Below are 17,446 nucleotides of genomic sequence, written 5' to 3'. Positions count from 1 at the left end.
TCGGTGTCTATGTAGGTGTGGGGGATGTATGACAATCATTCATTTTTTTCAAAGATCTTAGGGATTCCCTTGATGTTTGGGGATCATATGAAAATATTATAAGACTTATTTACAGACATTATATTATATTGTATATTGTTAATTATTAGGATGTGACATGTATGATGTGAAACCACTGTTTAATATTTCAACTGGCATCTTTTTAACGCTAAGTTTTGGGATGTTTTATACACAGAGCGATAGTGATATTTAGAATATAATGTGTTTGATGGTAAAATGGTTAGGAACTGATAGGGTTAAGAGTGATTAAGTTTGACTTATTTTGATTGGTCCTAGCTTTCCTTATTAAATAGATGTGAGAAAGAGCAGAATATGCCGGATGATACAGCTAGAGCGTCTGAAAAACGCGTAGCAATTCTGTTTTAAGAGACATTATTGTATATTTGCTTTAATGATTTTAAAGTTTCTGTATCCATTCTGTGAAATTATTCTGCACTAGGAGGCGCCTTCTTTTGTCTTTGTATAGTTTTAGGTGAACAAATTCACCCGTAGCGTAATACTTACCTTTAGCACGTTGGAGAGTCACACTAACCTGCCCCTCTTCTTCACAGAGCCCCAGGCCATGCTAATATGAGGCTTAGGGCTCGATTTATCAAAGCTGAGGTGGACAGGGGCGCATATACGTGCCCCTGTATGCCTCACCTCGCCTCTTGCGGGGCAAATTTCCCCAGAGGAAATTAACATTGCACACAAGTGCTATTTTGCGCATGCGTGCAATCCCGCCCCCTGCCCGCGCACAGCCAATCACGCGTGGGCAGGAGCTGTCAATCTCCTCGGTCGGACTAGAACGCAGAGATTGAATTTTGCCACCTTAGAGGAGGCAAAGAGGTTAGGAAAGCCACGGTCTCATGACCGATGCTTGTTAAATACAGCGAGCAGGTTCTTGTGTGAACTTGCAGCCGTAAGGGCTTTGATAAATTGAGCCCTTAGTGCGGTGGCTCCCAGAACAGGCACTACAGGACCTCTCTTTGCTAAGATTTCTATTCATGTGTCCGATGCTTTGTGAAGAGGAGGAGCAGATTAGCGTGGTTTCTCAGCATGACAAAGGTAAGTATTTTAACCATTTAAAGGGGACAAATGAACACTGACTCATTTAGTCTGAATTTATTTGTTTTCTTTAAATTTTGGGGTGCAGTCATTTGGATATTCATTTCGTTGAAACAAAACTAATATCCCTGTTTTGTTAACGGATTAGCATTTGTTACGAAACAAATGCACATGCCTAGTTTTTACACGTATTATTATTCGGATAGTTACTGTATATTTTGTTATTTGTTAACAATATAATTTCTTTCCACACAAATAACATTTAATTTTGTTATTAGCATTTTTTAATACAAATTATTTAAATATCTAATACCCAATAACTGGAGAAAACATAGACAAATGGTAAATTATTTTGAAGAACTGAAAAATACTTTAATACAGTGTATTCAATGAAAACACCGCCTTTGTTTCCTAATGCATTTCTACCTATGAGACTCATTAGTAAATACAGTTGATAGTTATCTTTCATTGCAATTTTAGTATAGAGCATTCCATAATATACAAGTAAATATTCAACTTTTATTAAACAGCACCTGAATCTATGAGTGTACGCTGTTTGTTTTTGTGAATTCCCTCTGAAATTTTCTGTCAAGGCACCCACGGTAACCTTAAAAAGAATTAGAATGATAACAATTTAACGAAATGTAAAACAATTATGTAACTGTAATTTAAAACTGCTGTGCTTCACATACTTATTACTGAATCAAAGAACTAAAATGCATATCGTTTTCACCTACGGATAAAATATTTTTTGTTCAGATAATGAAGTAAGTGTGATAAGACTACAAATTAACATTTAATGTGACTACATATTAAATTCATATGGTGTTCGTTATATATTTTGTCTGTAACAACTTTTTTGTTGAATTATGCATAATAAAGAAAAATGAGTTTGAATATTTTGATCTTATAACCAAAAGATTAAGTTAAATTAACTTCTATAGAACAAATGTCTTGGTCTATTTATAATATTTTTGTAGGACCTAAGGTTATTTACACTTTTCTAAGGCAGTGGTTTACAAAAATTTTGCAAAGAATACCAACAAATCTGAATTTAAAGATATTCAGTATTTTAAGTTTTAGTGAATGTTAAATACAGATTAAAATTTCTGCTGAATATTTGTTTTTCCAATTTAAGCCTTGATTACAAGTGGAGCGCTATTGATGGCGTATGGTTTGCTATAAACTTTGCAGGCTTGCGCTAAGAATAACATACAATACGGTATTACAAGTCCATGGTAAAACAGAATTAGCAGAGAATGTTAGGTGCAGCAAACATCTATAATTTCAATGAATTGTTTGGCTGCACTAAAAATTGCTTAAATTACAAGTTGTAGCTAATGTGTTGTGTGCGAGTGCAAACACATAATAGTGCACAAAAATAAAAAAAAAGACCTTAAAGGGATATTCTAGTAATAATTTAAATGCACATAGATTAATTGCATATTTGAAAAGGAAAATATTTGCAATATACATGTACTGGCAAAATGTTTCTAGTAAAAGTTATCACTGTGTTAGTGTTAGCATTTTTATCTGTACGTGCAAGTGAAGAATAGCTAGATATTCTCAATGCACCAGCATTTTAAATACTGCAGCTACTCAGAATATCAGTGGGTCTTATATCATGTCAGCGATTAACAAATTGAGTCATTATCCGATGGTACAAGCACCTTAGGTTCTCTGAGCAAGTGCTGTGTTTAAAATGCTGGTGCACGGTGCATATTTAAATACACTTTGAAAAAGCTGTAGCTTTTTTTAGAAGCATTTTTGCTAGTACAAATATATTTAAAAAATGTTTCTATTTAAAACTGAAATGGATACATGTGGATTCCAATTTTGTGTGGAATGTACCTTTAAGTAAAGTGCTAGGGCTTTATACGTGAAAATATTAAAACAAAGTATTATACACATAGGTTTATTATTGTAATAAAAGTATAAAAACTGTTGGAAAGGGATATGGTATCTGACAAGGTGATTGACATGGAAGGGCTCAAAGGTATATATACAGTTGTAATCAACATTATTCAACCCCCATTGCAAATCAGTAGACATGTGCGTTTCGATTCATTCCGAATTTAAATTTGGCCGAATTTGTTAAATTCGGAGATTCGGATCTATTCGAATTTCTGAATTACGGTAATACCGAATCTACCTAATAAATCCGAATTAGTTCGGATTTATTCGTTACATTCGGATGGCCATGGATTACACTAGTATTGTACAGTATATTAGGTTATATCACTTTGCTATGGGTTACACCTAATATACAGTACATAATACTGGTCTAATTCACAGCACATCCCACCTAACACATACCGAAATTCCAAATTTTTTAATCGAACCGAACCGAATCCAGGCAAATTTATTTGAATCCGAATGAATCCGAAACAAATCCGAAACAAATTCATTCGAATTTTTCCAAATTTGAATCAATCCGAAATTCGAAAACATCCGAATCGATCCGAACCGAACCAAATTTTTCGGCCATGCACAAGTCTACAAATCAGGTTTATCGTCAAAATTTAAAGACTTTCAGCGGTTTGCAATGAACAAATCAAATAAAAGCAATGAATGTTTAAAATGGTTTTCCCAAATTAAACTGAAAATGAAACTTTTAATGAATTGTGCAGTCTCAAATTTAATAAATCCCTTCATGGCAAGCATCTTTAGTACTTAGTAGCACATCCTTTTGCTGTTATGACCTGCTGAAAATGAGATGCATAGCTAGATGCCAGCTACTGGCTGTGTTCCTGTGGAATCTTAGCCCATTCCTCATGAGCAATGGCATCCAGTTCAGTAATATACTTGGGTTTGCGTGATGCAACTGCCTTCTTCAAATCCCATCAGAGATTTTCTATGGGGTTTAAGTCAGGTGACTGTGATAGCCATTGTAGAATCTTCCAGGACTTCTTCTGCAACCAATCCTTGGTGGAATTTGAGGTATGCTTGGGATCATTGTCCTATTGGAAGGTCAAATGACGCCCAAGTTTCAACTTCCTCACAGACGGCATGACATTTTCTCCTAGGATTTCCTGATACTTCAATGAATCCATCGTGCCTGCCACACGCTGCAGGTTTTCAGTGTCAGAGGTTGCAAAGCAGTCCCAGAGCATCACCGAGCCACCACCATGCTTAAATGTAGGCAGAGTCTTCTTTTTAACCTATGCTTCATTCTTCTTTCTCCAGACATGCCGCTGATCCATCTGGCCAAAAAGTTTCAGTTTTGTTTCATTACTCCACAGAACAGAATCCGAAAACTTCTGTGGCTTATTTATATGATTTTTAGCATATTAGAGCTGACTTTTCTTGTGCTTTTGGGTCAGTAGTGGTGAAAGTCTTGGAGTTTTGGCATTGGAACCTTCTGCGTTTAGTATGCAAGATATAGATTTACATGAACACAGGAAAATGATATATTAATTTTCTGCACCAGTTCAGCTTATCTAATGTTTTTTGCATATGTTTTGGTAATTAAGATATGATAAGTAAAAACATTTTCTTTTAAAAAAAAGTGATTTTCCTATTCTACCAGTGTATTTTAGGTTTTTAACAAAATCAGTCCTCTTACTGAAAGTGCATGTTTTAATTTTTCCAAAATCTTCTGAATCTTCTGCCACAAATCATATAAAGGTATTTATATATTTAGAGGGAACATTGGCAAGCACTATAAAACATGATAAAAGTGTATATTTTAAAACAGAAATACTGGACCATGAATTGACCTTAAAGAGACAGTCTAGTGCAAAATAAACTTTCATGATTCAGATAGGGCATGCAATTTTAAACTACTTTCCAATTTACTTGTATCACCAATTTGGCTTTGTACTCGTAATCTTAGTTGAACACATTGAACCTTGAAGCAGATGGTGCCACTCAGCTAAGAACAGGACACTGGGGCTACAATTCATACAGGCTCACAAAAATTGGACAATAGGAGATTGGAAAAAATGTTGCCTGGTCTGATGAGCCTCGATTTCAGCTGCAACATTCAGAGGGTAGGGTCCGAATTTGGCATAAACAACATGAAAGCATGGATCCATCTTGCCTTGTATCAAAGCTTCAGGCTGGTGGGCGTGGTGGTGTAATGGTGTGGGTGATATTTTTTTGGCACACTTTGGGCCCAATTGAGCATCATTTAATTGCCACAGCCTACCTGAGTATTGTTGCTGACCATGTCCATCCCTTTATGACTACAGTGTACCCATCTTCTGGTGGCTACTTCCAGCAGGATAATGCACCATGTCACAAAACTCAAATCAACTCAAACTGGTTTCTTGAACATGACAATGTGTTCATTGTACTCCAATGCCCTCCACATTTACCAGATCTCAATCCAATAGAGCACCTTTGGGATGTGGTGGAACGGGAGATTTGCATCATGGATGTGTAGCCGTCAAATCTGCAGCAACTGCGTGATGCTATTTTGTCAATATGGACCAAAATCTCTGAGGAATGTTTCCAACAATTGGTTGAATCTATGCCACGAATAATTAAGGCAGTTCTGAAGGCAAAAGGTGATCCAAGCCGGTACTAACAAGGTGTATCTAATAAAGTGACCGGTTAGGGTATTTATCTTTTCGTATCAGAGCTACACAACCCTTAAGTCCAGTTTAACCCAAGGAACGTATATATTTCCCAAAAGTACAAACCATAAGAAATTTTAAATTCCACAAGAACATTGTATTGATAAATACTGGTTCAGGAACTGGCTTCAAATCATCAGGTTTTTTTATGAGAGAAAATTTTCTTCTTTTTGTAGATTACCATTATTGTTGAGCAAATAGTGTTAGATAAAAAATGGTTAAATACTTATCTTCCAAGTCAACTAAGTGCATAGATACCAGGCATATATGGGCCAGATTACAAGTAGGGTTCAACCAACAGCACAGGGTGCGTTATCTTTATCAATACCCTGCTCTGGTAATAGCGCAAGATCTGGTAAGTGAATGGCAAAAAAAGTTTAACAGAGTAATTTGTGCACAGACTTTTTTTATATGCACATTTTTTGACACACCATTTCCTCTTGAGCATATGCATTTGGATTGTGATTACTGGAAAAAAACTGACAATACCAACCAAAGTTCAGTTCATTAATTGCCAAAAACAAGCACAAGATTGTGATAAATCAGTGCAACGTTTTAAAATCACTATAGTAACGGGGGCTGTAAAGATGTAATCCTAGGCTAAATAACTCTGTTCTTCTTCTTCTCTGATTTTAAGGGACAATGTCAAAGAGTCTCCCTTTAAGTATGGTGAAAGTTACCTGACCTAGCATAAAATATAGCACATTAATTGGTAAAAGCAATGTATATATTCATTTAGAGTTAGTCCTAATTAGCTACAATTAAATGAGTTAAGATAAGCAGCTTGTTCAGGTAAATTGGATCATTCTATAGAATAAGGTTACAGAATTAGGGCTAGATTATAAGTGATGCGCAAGCGGTTTTTCGTCAGCACAATCATGTGTTTGGGAGCCATTTTCATTGCGCTGATATTACAAGTGGAGCGAAATCACGAAAAAACTAGCACAATCACCTTTTACGCTTCAATCTTTATTACGATCTCAGAGTTAACTGTTTTCCGAAACAAAAAAGTTGCACTTCAAAAAATACATTACAAAGTACAGTTACACTCATATTAACGCTGTATAATAAAAATTATTTCAAAAATAATATTGCACAAAAAAGTTAAAAGGGCTCAAATATATATATATATGTGTGTGTGTGTGGGTTTATATATGTGTACATATATATTAATGTATTTATATGTGTATATATGTATATATAACATATATATATATATATGTATATAAAACATTAATATATATGTACACACATAAACATATATATAAATGCATTATAGCCCTTTGCTATTAAGTAGATGAAAACATGATAAAACATATTTATGCAATATTCATATTTAAAAAATATTTTAACTATGTATTTACTGTATATATTTTACAGTTATTAATGCGAATATGCTGTGTTATTTTTTTTTATTTTTTTTTAAAAATTCCACTTTTTTTCTCCAATGATTTCTATGGGGAATACATGCACTGGCACGCAGAATATTATTCGAGTTAAGGCTAGCGCAAAATACGTTTTTTTGACACCTGTAATATGAAAAGTAGCAGAGTTTTCCTGTTTGAGCAAAAAAAAAAAACTGTCCCACTTGTAATTTAGCCCTTAGCCTTTCGGCCTCTGTAGGAAGCGAGGAACAAGATCAATTTTACAGTAATTTTAAGCAAAACTAAGTGATACATGTTTATTTTTATACTATCAACATTCCAATTGCTAGTAAGCCTCTGTGGAAGCCAAAGGGTTAATCTTTTCCTTTTAAAACATATCATTTTCCATTTGAACAATGATGTGTAATGAACACCTTGGCTACAAATAAGCAGTGAGTTATAGATTACTTACTTATATGTTTCTGAGTTGAAAAACACAATTAATATTCTAAAAACCCAAGGGCTGTTCATTACTTTAAACCACCTTTCCATATCAAAACAAATTATTTCTCAAAATTTGACTGATAGCTATGTCAAAATCAAACATTTTCCAAATTATTAGATACACAAACATATGCCACATAAATATATTATGAGAATAGAGAAATCCAACAGCTAAGAAAGTATTACATTGTAAAATACTAAGCTCATCATGAAAATATACCTACAAGGTTATTTTTAAATGCATAGTTATATTGATTTATTTTACTGTGTGGTTGTAATGATCTGATACGTTTTACTTGCTAATGCAAAAGATATCAATTAAAGGGACATTTAAGTCAAAATTAAACTTTTATGATTCATATAGAACATGAAATTTTAAACAACTTTCCAATTTACTTCCATTAACAAAATGTGCACAGTCTTTTTTATATTTACACTTTTTGAGTCTTCAACTCCTACTGAGCATGTGCAAGAAATCACAGAATATACGTATATGCATTTGTGATTGGCTCATGGCTGTCACATAATACAGGGGGAGTGGAAAAAGACAACTGAAATTTGTGAGAGAACAAATTTACTACTTATTTGAAGTTCAGACTAAGAGCTATTGCATTGTCTTTTTATTGTGACTTTGCTAATTATGCAGATGTACTGTTTTACTGGTCCTTTAAAGAGACAACTACAATAGCATAGTTACTGTTCACTATACTATTGTTTGCTCATATGCCTGCTGCTTTCTTCAAAGCTGTTCTATTATTTTAACTTCTCACTGATGCCAGTTGGTCAAATTCCACATCTTCTGGATGCCGCCATCTTGGTGTGTAGGTATTCTTGCTCCTTGTGACAGAAGTGATTTGCATTCACAAATCAGTGCTGTTGCCAGCTATTGGGCAGCTGCATTTGTGCACTTCTGGTTTGTGTGCATGATACAGAGCAGAAGCTTTATATTATTGCAGAGGCTTCATTGTTCTATATTATTCATGTGGCATTTTAATATTAGAGATGCTCATTTGTTTAGTTAACAATGCAAATGCTAACAAAACAAATACCTGACATCAGGGTTAACCTTAGCATTTGCAGGGCCCTGGGAAAAACAAATTTGTGGGGCCCCTTCAGCCCAGTGTCCTTATTACCATCCTCAGTATGCCTTGTACTTTGTATGGTTCACCCATTTGCCAATATTTAGTGGTACCTATATAAAGAATAACACAAAATATTAGAACTCCTGACACCATAAACACTTCTCATAAACTAAATACAACATATACATTGCACCATTTCAACCTTACCTCTGACCTCTGACATTGTGGGACCCCCCAAAGAGTGGGGCCCTGGGCGGGTACCCATATTGCCCTGATTAAAGGGCAGGCCTGCCAGAATTAATCATCAACAAAATCAAAAGAAAACAAAAAAAATTAATTAGTTTTTTTAATTAATATTTACCTCTAGAGCACTTGAGAGCCGCGCTAACCCCTATCTTTCTTTGCAGAGCCCCAGACCACACTAATTGGAGGCTTAGCGAGGCAGATCCAATTAAAGGAGAAGGTCTTTTAATGCAGGCCCTGGGATCCGCTGCTCTAAGCCTCCAATTAGAACAGCTCTGAAAGAAGGATCAGGGTTAGCACGGCTCTTCAGGGAGCTAGAGTTAAGTATAATGCTACAGGTGAACTTTTTCACCAATAGCAAAGGAAGGTTTACATTATTTTAAAGAAAACTAATGTAAATGATCCATGACTATTCAGTATTTGTTTCATTTAAAACAAAACAATTACAGAATAGTGCAGCCCGCCACTAGAAATGTTTAGGCCCCTTACTTGCTCAACCCCCCTCTTTGACACACACTCAGAAACAAATATTTAAATTTGCACAATAACATTATTTTGATGAACTGCAATAGACTTTTCTATTTTCCTTTTGTAACTGGTGTCCTTCATCAACAGTCCCTTGAGTGCTCACTAACACGATAAATAACTTCATTGCAATTAATTTCAAAGCTCTTCGAGCTGTTCTGACAAATAATTTTTTTTACAATAAACTCCCTGGCACCAGAATTATAATTATACATTTTAAATCTCTATTAGTTCACTTTGAAAATATGGTACATGATTTTAACCCTGAAATAAAAAAAATAAAGTGTGCTACTTCCATAAATATTTAATCAATATCAAAAGGGTGAGACTTTGTGATTAAGGGCTAGATTACAAGTGGAGCAGCCATTACAAGTGGCAATTAGCGCTTATAAAATTAACCAGAGATCAGATCGCTGGTTAATTTTATAAATATGACCCCAAAGCCCCCAAAATACAGTGGTGTGTATTTTATTAAAAAAAAATAACATTTTATAATTTTTTTTTTAATAAAATAATTGCACCAAGCAGTTTTGGGGGGCTAAAGTTGGCTATATTTAACCACCAATCAGTAAGCCCTACCCAGGTGCTGAAAAAAATGGTCTGACTCCTAAACTTACATTCCTGCATTTCAAATAAAGATACCAAGAGAACAAAGAAAAAATGATAATAATAGTAAATTAGAAAAGTTGCTTAAAATTGTATGTTTTATCTGAATTATGAAAAAAAATTGGGTTTCATATTCCTTTAATGAATGTGTTTGGACTTGGTGAATGGAGGTGTGTCCCCTATAAAAAACTGTTCACAAAGACTCAGTCTCATTTAAGGGTCTCTAAAGAAGATACAATGTAGCATTTCTCCATGGTCATGAATCACAGTTTAAAGAATATTCAAATCCGGTAAAAAAGATTTTTTTTTTTCATAGAAACTCATAGTCATCATTTTGATTTCAGTTCATTAAAAAAATGCAAACAGTGCATTAACCAACGATTGAAATAAATAGTGCACAGTCTTCCCATCCTGACAACCTAAACAATGCATTCAGGTTAGCAGTGGTGCGGATGGAAACAGATTACAATAGTTAACTATCAGCTAGATTATGAGTTTGGCGTTATGAGTTAAAAAGCATAGTTATGCTTCATAACACTGCTTTTTCCCTAACGCTGCTATAACAAGTCTTGTAGGTATAGGTGTACCGCACACCTTTTTGGCCATCACGCAACGTCAGTACCGCACATTTTAAAAAGTCCTTTTTCAATAGGACTTCCAAAGAACCGGTATTACGAGTTTGCCTGGGAGGCCAAAAAGTGAGCGCTACACTCTACAACCACAAGATCTGTACCGCCATCTAAAGTCAGTAGTTATGAGTTTTACGTTACAAAGCTGTAGCATAAAACTCATGACTAAAGTGTTAAAAAGTAAACTAACACCCATAAACTAACTATTAACTACTAAACCAAGGCCCTCCCGCATCACAAAGACTATAATAAATTAATTAACCCCTAATCTGCCGCTCCGGACATCGCCACCACTTAAAAAAATTTATTAACCCCTATTCCGCCGCTCCCCGACATTGTCGCCACTATAATAAACCTATTAACCCCTAAACTGCCGCCCTCCCACACCGAAAATACTATTTAAATATTATTAACCCCTTATCTGCCATCCACCCACACTGCCGGTATAATAAACCTATTAAATTCTAAACCGCCGCTCTCCCGCATCACTACATAAATACATTAACCCCTAAACCTAACCCTAACCCTAACGTAACCCTAAGCCTAAATCTAACCCTAACGTAACCCTAACCCTAACACCCCCTAACTTAAAGTGAATGTCAATTTTGATGCTAAAGTGCCGGTTTTTGAAAATTCGATTAAAAACAGGGGCACTTTAATTCATCAAAATTTACATTTCACTCATGTTGTGAAAGTAAACTTACCTTTTAAACTTGACAGCCGCTCCAGCTTCCTCTACCTGTCACAAAGCCTCTTCCTGGGTCTAAAATGAGGATGATTGGAGGATGACCTATCCATTATTTCTGATGTCAGAAATGGCTTGCAACGACCGGAGGAAGCTGGAGCTGCTGTCAAGTTTAAAAGGTGGGGGTTTTTTCACAACAGGAGTGAAGTGTAAATTTTGATAAATTAAAGTGCTCCTGTTTTTATTCGAATTTTTAAAAACTGGGCACTTTAGCATCAAATTGACATTCACTTTAAATATAATTAAAATAAATCTAAATAAAACTTACAATTATTACCTAAATAACCTATTTAAAACTAAATACAAACTTAAATGTAAAATAAAACCTAAGCTAGCTACAAAATAACTAATAGTTACATTGTAGCTAGCTTAGGTTTTATTTTTATTTCACAGTTAAGTTTGTATTTATTTTAATTAGGTAGACTAGTTAGTAAATAGTTATTAACTATTTACTAACTACCTAGATAAAATAAATACAAAGTTACCTGTAAAATAAAACCTAACCTGCCTTACACTAAAAAATAACATTACAATAAAATAAAAAATTAAAAATTAATCAAATACAATTATCTAAATTACAAAAAAAATAAACACTTAATTACACAAAATAAAAAACAAAATTATCCAAAATAAAAACAAATTACTCCTAATCTAATAGCCCTATCAAAATAAAATAGTCCCCCCAAAATAAAAAAAAAACCCTAGCCTACAGCAAACTGTCAATAGCCCTTAAAAGGGCCTTTTGTGGGGCATTGCCCCAAAGAAATCAGCTCTTTTACTTGTAAAAAAAAATGCAAACAACCTCTCAACAGTATATCCCACCACCCACACAACCAAACCCCCCAAATAAGATTCTATCTAAATAAACCTAAGCTAACCATTGCCCTGAAAAGGGCATTTGGATGGGCACTGCCCTTGAAAGGGCATTTTGCTCTTTTATGGTGCCCAAACCCTAAGCTAAAAATAAAACCCACCCAATAAACCCTTGAAGAAACCTAACACTAACCCCCGACGATCAACTTACAGTTTTCAAAGACCAGACATCCATCCTCATCCAGCCGGCGAAGTCCTCATCCAAGCGGGCAGAAGTCCTCATCGAAGCCTGCATAAGTCTTCATCCAAGACTTCAGCCAATAGAATGCGAACTCAATCCTATTGGCTGATTGGATCAGCCAATAGGATGAAAGCTCAATCCTATTGGCTGATTGCAACAGCCAATAGGATTTTTTCTTCTTTAATTCCTATTGGCTGGTAGAATTCTATAAGCCAATTGGAATGCAAGGGACGCCATCTTGAATGATGTCACTGAAAGGGAACTTCATTTTCCAGCGGCAATCGAAAGAAGAAAATGCTCCGTGCCGGATGTCTTAAAGATGCACCCGCTCCGTGCCAGATGGATGAAGATAGAAGATGCTGTCTGGATGAAGACTTCTGCCTGCTTGGATGAAGACTTCTGCCGTCTTCGATGAGGACTTCTGCCAGCTTGGATGAAGGCTTCTGCTGCCTGGAGGAGGACGGATGTCCGGTCTTTGAAAACTGTAAGTGGATCGTCAGGGGTTAGTGTTTTTTTAAGGGTTTATTGGGTGGGTTTTATTTTTAGCTTAGGGTTTAGGCACCGTAAAAAAAGCTAAATACCCTTTTAAGGGCAATGCCCATGCAAATGCCCTTTTCAGGGCAAAGGTTAGCTTAGCTTTATTTAGATAGAATTTATTTGGGGGGTTTGGTTGTGTGGGTGGTGGGTTTTACTGTTGGGGGTTGTTTGTATTTTTTTTTACAGGTAAAAGAGCTGATTTCTTTGAAGCAATGCCCCGCAAAAAGGCCCTTTTAAGGGCCATTGGCAGTTTAGTGTAGGCTAGGGTTTTTTTATTTTGGGGGGGGGGGCTTTTTTATTTTGATAGGGCTATTAGATTAGGAGTAATTTGTTTTTATTTTGGATAATTTCATTTTTTATTTTGTGTAATTTAGTGTTTATTTTATTGTAATTTAGATAATTGCATTTGATTAATTAATTTTTTTATTTTATTGTAATGTTAGTTTTTAGTGTAAGGCAGGTTAGGTTTTATTTTACAGGTAAATTTGTATTTATTTTAACTAGGTAGTTAGTAAATAGTTAATAACTATTTACTAACTAGTCTACCTAGTTAAGATAAATACAAACTTAAAGGGATACTGAACCCAAATTTTTTCTTTCGTGATTCAGATAGAGCATGCAATTTTTAGCAACTTTCTAATTTACTCCTATTATCAATGTTTCTTCGTTCTCTTGCTATCTTTATTTGAAAAAGAAGGCATCTAAGCTTTTTTCTTTGTTCAGAACTCTGGACAGCAGTTTTTGATTGGTGGATGAATTTATTCACCAATCAGCAAGGACAACCTAGGTTGTTCACAAAAAATGGGCCGGCATCTAAACTTACATTCTTGCATTTTAAATAAAGATACCAAGAGAATAAAGAAAATTTGATAATAGGAGTATATTAGAATGTCGCTTAAAATTGCATGCTCTATGTGAATCACAAAAGAAAAAATTTGGGTTCAGTGTCCCTTTAACTGTGAAATAAAATAAAACCTAAGTTAGCTACAATGTAACTATTAATTATTTTGTAGCTAGCTTAGGTTTTATTTTACAGGTATGTTTGTATTTAGTTTTAAATAGGTTATTTAGGTAATAATTGTAAGTTTTATTTAGATTTATTTTAATTATATTTAAGTTAGGGGGTGTTAGGGTTAGACTTAGGGTTAGGGTTACGTTAGGGTTAGGTTTAGGGGTTAATATATTTATGTAGTGTTAGTGAATGTGATGTGGGAGGCTAGACGTTTAGGGGTTAATAACTTTAGTATAGTGGCGTCAACATTGGGGCGGCAGATTAGGGGCTAATAAGTGTAGGTAGGTGGAGGCGATGTTAGGGCCAGCAGATTAGGGGTTAATAACTGTAATGTAGGTGGCGGCGATATTAGGGGCGGCAGATTAGGGGTTAATAAGTGTATTTAGGTGGCGGCAATGTTAGGGACAGCAGATAAGGTGTTAATAACATGTAGGTATCGGCGATGTCGAGGGCGGCAGATTAGGGGTGTTTAGACGTGTTTTTTATGTTAGGGTGTTAGGTTTAAACATAACTTTTTCTTTCATCATAGACATCAATGGGGCTGCGTTACAGAGCTTTTGTTTCCGCGATCGCAGGTGTTAGGCTTTTTTTAGCCGACTCTCCCCATTGATGTCTATGGGGAAATTGTGCACGAGCACCTCAAAACACAGCTTGTATTTGAGTGAGGTATGGAGCTCAACGCCACCATACCTCACAAGCCGGGTTTTTCAAAACTTGTAATAGCAGCGCTATAGGGAGGTGAAATACTGCTGCTTTTGTGGCGGTCGTTAATTTCCCTATATTGCTCAAAGCTCGTAGTTTACGAGTTTTGCGCTATAGAGGGTGCAAAGCAAATGTAACAAAAGTTGCTTTATTCACCCTCCATAGCGCTGCCATTACAAGTTACTGAAAAGCCTCCTTGTGCGTGCAATATGGTGGTGATAAGCTTCATATTGCACAAAAGCCAAGGGCTGCTTTGACATGCTCTTGCACGCTTTCCCCATAGACATCAATGGGGAGAGAGTGTTAGAAAAAAACTAACACCTGAAGTGCAGAATGGCAATCGCCATAACGCAACCCCATTGATGTCTATAGGGGAAAAAAGTTACGTTTAAACCTAACACCCTAACATAAATCCCAAGTCTAAACACCCCTAATCTGCTGCCCCCGACATCGTCGACACCTAAATAAAATTATTAACCCCTAATCTGCCGCTCCCGACATTGCCGCCGCTAATAAACGTTATTAACCCCTATTTCGCCACTCCCCGACATTGCCGCCACTATAATAACGTTATAAACCCCTAGTCCCCTGCACCCCAACATCCCTGACACTATAATAAAGCTATTAACCCCTATTCCGCCGCTCCCCGACATCGCCACCACTAAATAAAGTTATTAACCCCTAAACCTCTGGCCTCCCACATCACTGCCTCTAAATAAACCTATTAACCCCTAAACCGCCAGCACCCCACATTGCAAATAATTAAATTAAACTATTAACCCCTAAACCTAACAACCCCCTAACTTTAAATTAAAATTACAATATCCCTATCGTAAAATAAATAAAAACTTACCTGTGAAATTAAAAAAACCTAAGTTCAAACTAACAATTAACCTAACATAACTATTATACTAAAATTAAAATAACTACCAAGTAAACTAAATTACACATTAAAAAAAGCCTAACACTACTAAAAAAATGAAAGCCTAAAATTACAAAAATGTTACTTAAAAATAAGCAAAACTATAATATTTTTTAAAAAAATCAACTTTATGTGCTTTATAAATAGATCATCTACAAAACATTTATGCAAAGAAAAAATGAGTGTATACTGTCCCTTTAAGTGCCAGGCAACTATACAGGAAGCTGAATGTGGAATAAGTATTCAAAATCCTTAATCTCAGCTCCCTTGAGCCCTAGAAAGACATAAGACTCATTTTTTAAAAGGGAATTGTGTGTCATGGGGTTAGAAAGTTTAAGCACAAATTTTAGAAACTAGGTATACAAATACATTTTTAAGGAGGATACTTAAAGTGAATGTAAGTTTTGATGAATCAGTGCCAGGTTTTTAATAATCCTATTAAAAACATGGGCACTTTCATACATCAAACTTTAAATTACACTGCTTTTTTAAAAATAGAAATCTTTTCTTTTTGCAAGCCGCTCCAGCGCTTCCTCCGCCCGTCGCAAACCTCTGCCGACGTCAGAAATGACGATTCTGGCCTTCCACCAATCACAGCGTTGCTTTAGGCAATGATTCCCCCGGGGGGGAAAGCCGTGATTGGAGGATGCTGGAATCATCATTCCTGACGTAAGAAGAGGCTTGCGACGGGCTGGAGTGGCTTGCAGAAAGAAAAGGTAAGTATTTTAACAAAAGCAGTGTAATTTAAAGTTTGATGAATGAAAGTGCCCATGTTTTTAATAGGATTATTAAAAACCGGGCACTCATTCCTCAAACTTACATTCACTTTAAAGGGACATGAAAGCCAAAAATTTTATTTCAGATAGAAAATAGAATTTTAAACAACTTTCCAATTTACTTCTATTATTTCATTTGCTTCCTTCTCTTGATATCCTTTGGTGAAAGGTTTATCTTGGCAAGCTCAGGAGAAGCAGAGAACCTAGGTTTTAGCTGTTGATTAGTGACTGAATAAATTGATTGTGATTGGCTCACCCATGAGTTCAGTTAGAAACGATTAGTGCATAGCTGCTTCTTCAACAAATGATACCAAGAGAATGAAACAAATTAGATAATAGAAGTAAATTAGAAAGTTGTTTAAAATTGTATTTTCTAACTGAATCATGAGAGAAAAAATTTGGGTTTCATGTCCCTTTAATAATAGATTATCACAAAGGCCTAGAGAATCCCAAGACCCCACGTTTTAAAGCCCTGAAGCACTTCTTTAAAATAAAGCCCCTATATAAATTTTAACAGCCACTGTGGTAATAAATGTCAATTTATTTGAATAAAGGCTCATGGGAGCCCCTATGTACATATCAATCACTATACCAAAAGGCCCGTATTTATAAGAGGTTAACCCCAATTTTTTCACTGTAAAGCTTAGGGTAACATATATATATATATATATATATATATATATATATATGTTACCCTAAGCTTTACATATATAAATATATATATATATATATATATATATATATATATATATATATATACACAGTATATATATTAAAATTTTAATTAAAAATGCATTTTACCCACCTTTGTTGCAGGTTTCTCACGTCATGATATATACACAAAATAATGATATAGTTTGAATCTGCTTGGTCTGCTAAAAAAGGGATGCATTATGAGCCAAGCTATATCGGAATTTTGCGATTGTTTGCACGCATGTAAAACTGCGCTCGTATTACGAGTTGAGTGTGTGCTTGAATCATTACCGCTTCCTCAGAGCTTAGTTTCCCGAAACTAAAATGTCAAAAATACATTACAAAGTACACTTATACTCATAATA

The sequence above is a fragment of the Bombina bombina genome, chromosome 10 (assembly GCF_027579735.1).
Source record: "Bombina bombina isolate aBomBom1 chromosome 10, aBomBom1.pri, whole genome shotgun sequence".
Taxonomy (NCBI): domain Eukaryota; kingdom Metazoa; phylum Chordata; class Amphibia; order Anura; family Bombinatoridae; genus Bombina; species Bombina bombina.
The sequence above is the reverse complement of the archived record's forward strand: the minus strand, read 5'-3'. Positions refer to the sequence as shown.